Below are 5,800 nucleotides of genomic sequence, written 5' to 3' on the forward strand. Positions count from 1 at the left end.
TTTTTTTTTTTTTAATAAAAATAAGCTTTCAAGGTTAAATACAGGCATACCTCATTTTATTGTACTTGGCTTTTTCCAACTGCATTTGCTGATTTCATGTCTCTGTCACATTTATTATCATTATATTGTTACAGTGACCTGTGATCAGGGATTATGACTCACTGAGAACTCAGATGATGGTTAGCATTTTTTAGCAGTAAGGTATTTTTTCATTAAGCTATGTACATTTTTTTTAAGACATAATCCTTTTGCACACTTAATAGACTACAGTATAATATAAACATAACTTTTATATGCACTGGAAAACTAACAAATTCATCCGACTTGCTTGACTGCAACATGCACTTTATTGCAGTGGTCTGGAACCGAACTTAACCATCTCTCCAAGCAAGGTATGCCTGCAAAACACACACACCAGCCTGGGGGTCAGGCTGGCTCAGGTTCCATTTACTTAGTAACTAAGGGAGCATTTATTATCTCTGAGCCTTGGCTTCCTTATCAATAACAGAAATATTAGCAGCACACCTCGTTAAGAATTGGTGAGGGGCACCTGGGTGGCTCAGTCGGTTAAGCATGCGACTTTGGCTCAGGTCATGATCTCGCGGTCCGTGAGTTCGAGCCCCGCGTCGGGCTCTGTGCGGACAGCTCAGAGCCCAGAGCCTGTTTCAGATTCCGTGTCTCCCTCTCTCTCTGACCCTCCCCCGTTCATGCTGTCTCTCCCTGTCTCAAAAATAAATAAACGTTAAAAAAATTTTTTTTTAAAAGATAAAAAAAAGAATTGGTGATCTAACACAGGACATACATTCAATAAAATTGCTATTTCTATTGTATTTTCTGTGAAAGGTAAAGATTGCTCAAGACGGGAAGACAAACGAGTGCTAACTGTGCTGGCATGATTATAAAACTCGGGCAGCTGAGAAAGAAGCTTGCTTCCCCTTCGGCACCACGGCCAATCACTCCCAGCTCCTTTTTCTCTTTGGTTCTGACACATCGGTCTTTTGTCTAAGAAAATTGAGAATCGGATTCCGTGTCTCATCATTAGCTAGCATTTAGGAAGACTGTCTGGATTTGAGGACCAAGGGCCAGAAAGTCCTTTTAGCCCCCTGCAGAGGCGAAACAACGCATGGAAAACTTAAGTCATCCTGGTGTGGGTTTCTCCTTTGTCCATCGTTCATCCAAACATTCTTTCCCTCTTGGCAATACACTGTGCTTCTAAGCTTTCACAAACATTTCATAACGCAGTGCTGGCTCAAATCCAAGCATGCATCTAGACTCAGAGTACCATGGCCTTTGCAAAATCTTTTCAGTAATTTCCATACAGTTGCACAGAATAAGCTCCCTGAAGACTGAGGGCCCAAAATGATTACTTTACCAAAAGAAAAGCAAATATTAAATATTTGTTAAGACTCTATTATGTTCTGAATAGATCCACATAAATTGGCACAGCTAAATTTCCAAAGACCTTCTATAATTAATCGCCACACAACAGATGGCCACATGGAAATGACCAGAAGTCAAGTGCCTTGCCCACGATCATACCTCCAACAGTGAGAATTTATACCTGCAAATGTGGAGCCAGGTCACATGACCGGGACCTCCGTCCACTGTCCCTACATGACATTACCCCTCACAAAGAGAATGACACAGAAGCACTGGCTCCAGTGATCACACGCTTGACTCTTGGGAGAGTCCGTGAGAAGCTATGGTCACGTCCATTCTCTAGGTGGGGGAGCGGGGGCTCCCAGAGATCACCTCCCCACAAAGTAAACTTTGCAGTTAAGGGCACTTGCAGGATAGGACAGGACAAAATGCCCAGGTTACCCTCAGAATTTAAAGCTCAGCTTTCCAGCATTCCCCTACAGCGTGAATAACACAGCCCTTTACAATCTTGGAGGATTCTCTTGGGGAGGACCTTTATTTAAGTAGCAGCCCTAAAGGAGAAAAACTATTTTGAGTATAAAAGACACAGCAAAGGTTCCCCCCCATGCACCCTGCCGACAATATGAAGCTTTATGGAAATTGCATTATAAATTACCCCTTGAAATCCTGCAAAGTTTAATTAATAAAACTGGAAACAGTTCAGTCTGGGAAACATCAAAAGCCACACACAACATATCATTAAAAACAGTTGCCTGGAATCTATACAAAAGAGAAAACGGACTAGTGGGTGCCCAGGGCAAGCGGGGTTTGGGGGGGCTTGGGGGAAATGGAGAGGGACGGCTCATGGGTACAGGGTTTCTTTTTGTTGTGAACAAAACGTTCTCAGGTTGACTGCAGTAATGGTTGCTCAATTCTGTGAACATACTAAAAACCACTGAATTGCATACTTTAAATGGGTAAATTATATGGTGTGTGAATTCTACCTCAGGAGGGCCACGCTGTAAAAAAGGCCACATACAGGAGGATTCTATTTATATTACATCCTGGAAAAGGCCTAACTATAGCGACCGAGAACAGATCAGCGCTTGCCAGACGCTGGGGGTGACAGAACCATTCTGTATCCTTATTATGGTGATGGCCAAGGGAATCCATACATTTTTTCAATCATAGAATTGCATAGAAAATTTTAAAAGTCGACTAAAAAAAAGGACAAAAAAACTCCAGTCGTCTCTTAACATCAAACCTACTTTCACTTAAATCTTTGTTCATTTAACTTTGTTAAATTTTTCAAAACAAAAATACTTACTAACCTTAAAAAATTGTTCCGATGACTTAGAGTGCCGTATCCCCCTACTGAAGGGATTTTGAAATATTCTGGAGCACATCTGAAGGATCAGCGTTTTTTTTGTTTTTTTTTGTTTTTTGTTTTTTGTTTTTTTTTTTTTTTGTCAGAGGGGGGATATCCAAGGCAGAAAAGGCAATTTTAAGAGGAGGGCAGGGTTCGGGATTATTGCTACAACTCAGGGGTCCCATGCAGTCGAGCCCCTCGTAAATGCCACAAGTGAACTTGGAGGTCTGCTTAGCATCTGTAAAGCTCGTTCTCGACCTCAAGGTGTTTTTAAGGTAGTCAGACTTCGAGCATCCTGTAACCCATTATTAGGAGGAGAAAAAGTATCTTTTAAGATACAACAGAGAAGACTCAACGTTCATTAGCCTCAAATCTGGATTCGTTTACGTGGCATGGTAAGAATCACATGAATCAAAGCCAGAGCAGTAATGTGTGCACCTCATCTCCCTGCTGGAGGGGGAAAGGCCAAGGTTGCTCTAAGCTCAGAGGGCTTGAGGGGGGCAGTCTGGATGGAACCCACTCTCTGGCCGGGCCACAGGTGAGGGAGCCTGAGGGTGGGCCTCGACCAAATTAGGCAAGATTTTTATTCCCTCCCTTTTTATCTATAAAACTTTTTTTTTTTTTTTAACCGCTTTACCTCTCGTGCTTAAGGACTGCCTAACAATAAAAGAAAATGTTTTCCCTTTGCCTCCTACCTGAAGGGGAAGAAAAGGCTAGAGGGACCGAAATTTGACCCCAAACGGCACCCACAGGCCTGTGGCGAGTTAGATTTCTCTGAGGACTTTCAGGTATATTACCTCATTTAACCCTTGTAGCAATGGGATGGAATGTGAAGTAAACCTGTCATTGCTGACTTAGGTGTAAGGAAAATGAGGCCTGACGAGTTTAAGGAACTTCATCTCATGCCCTACACCTACAAGGGGACAGACGCAGATTAGAACCCAATTTTTTTATTTTTTTATTTTTATTAAAAAAAATTTTTTTTTTTTTTAATCTTCAACTCAGGAACACACTTCTTCAGCAAGAACACGGTCCTGCTGTGGTCAGGCTCCTGGGCCTAGCCCCCCCTCCCCGTCCTCCACTTCCAGGATTCATTCCTTCTTATGTCACCAACAGACATAAGTGGTGGAAACTCTCAGACACTTTGGTCAGGGGCCAGGGGGCTGCAGGTGGTTATGCCATGGGCTCCCCCTGCCCTCCTGGCCTGTGGTTCTCCGGGGCCTTGACCCAGACCACAACCCGCGCCCTTTCTCGTAGGAAGGCCGCGCCTCCGTACTCCCTGCCTGTGTGTGCTCTTCCTACTTCATAGGAAATAGAGATTCATACTCCTCATTCTACTTTTTAAAAATATTTTCACTTCCCGAGTCCACATGGAACAATTCTGCCATTTAGAGCAAGTGGATGTAGCTGCGGGTCACATGCATACATATTCATGAGGACGGAGTATCCCAGAAATGTTTTCTGAATGATGAATAAATGAAGCATTACTTCATGGATTAATAAATTCCACAGGTCAAATAATGGTGCGGTCTCCTCTCCGACAAAAATAAAGTGTCAGAACGACGTGAGGCAGGACAGTGAGTAATAAGGGTACCGTGTTCCTTCGCATCAGAAAAATGGGTCCTAGTTTCCTGAGGCGCTTCCCAACTGAATTCCCAAAACCAGTTAGTACTTCCAGATGTCTACGCACAGACTGGCTTCGGGTCATGTGGCCGGATGTGCGATTACTTTTGGGCCACTGGAAACCACCTTCCCAAGCCCACGTTTTTATATCCGCCTTGACACATTCACTTGGCTGTGCAGAGATGGGGAGAAAAGCGAGACGAACGAATGGAGGAAGAAAAAGGTATTTAAATAAGGCTCGGATCAAACTCCCAGGTGAGAATTTTAGCAACGGAACAACCAGGGTATAACACAGGGCAAGGACTTGCTCGGGATCGAACCGCAGTCATTAGGCAGAGGCGGGGAGCTGGCCAGGGCCTGCCAGGCCCAGAGCTCAGCAAGCTGCTCATCTGCCAAACAAAAGGCTTTGTGCTGCTCTTCAGTTTCTTACACCTTATTGCAGACAAGCCGACACTGGAAACTAACTTAAAACTGGGAGCAGGACGACAGATGCCTTTGAGGGAAGAGAGTATTGTCAGGGGGGCACACGGGGAAGCAGAGGGTCCGGATCTGCTTCTTGAGCTGGGGGTGGTCACAGGAGGCTTTGCTTTAAGCCACTTGCTGCGTGTATGTTCCACTTCAATCGAAAGAAAAAGCCCCCTGATGCGATGGGAAAACTTTCTTAAAAGCTCCCCTTCGAGGGGCACCAGGGTGGCTCAGTCGGTTAAGTGTCCGACTTCAGCTTGGGTCATGATCTCACCGTTTGTGGGTTCGAACCCCATATCCGGCTCTGTGCTGACCGCTCAGAGCCTGGAGCCTGCCTCCGACTCTGTCTCCCTCTCTCTCTGCCCCTCCCCGGCTTGCGCTCTCTCTCAAAAATAAATAAACATTAAAAAAATTAAAATAAATAAAAGCTCCCCTTTGAGCCTAGGAGGAAAACACCATCGGAAATGTGCTTTCCTATGATTTGGAATCAGTGAGTACACAGCTAGAAAGAACAGAGTTATCAAGAGTCGGGTAGTCCAACCTGTTCGGTTTTTTTTCTTCAATGTTTATTTTTGAGAGACGGGGGACAGGAGCGGCAGAGAGAGAGGGGCACAGAGGATCCGAAGTGAGCTCTGTGCTGACAGCAGAGAGCCTGATGTGGGTGTCAAACTCACAAATCCTGAGGTCATGACCTGGGCCAAAGTCGAACGCTCAATGGACTGAGTCACCCAGGCGCCCCTGGTCCAACCTGTTCTAAAGGGTCCCGTGAGAGAATCACTTCGAGTGTGTTTACAAACTTCTGGGAATGGAGAAGGCCCACTTTGCACCCCAGCCATATCCCCTTCAGGCCTCCAATCGTGCCTCCTCCTTACCCTCCAATCTAGCCTCTGCCTTTGTACAATTCTCCACTCATGCGCGCGCGCACACACACACACACACACACACACAGCCGTGTCCACATCTTGTCAGCCATCAGTCCACATG

Source organism: Herpailurus yagouaroundi, unplaced genomic scaffold (assembly GCF_014898765.1).
Source record: "Herpailurus yagouaroundi ecotype Mexico unplaced genomic scaffold, PumYag 165, whole genome shotgun sequence".
NCBI lineage: Eukaryota > Metazoa > Chordata > Mammalia > Carnivora > Felidae > Herpailurus > Herpailurus yagouaroundi.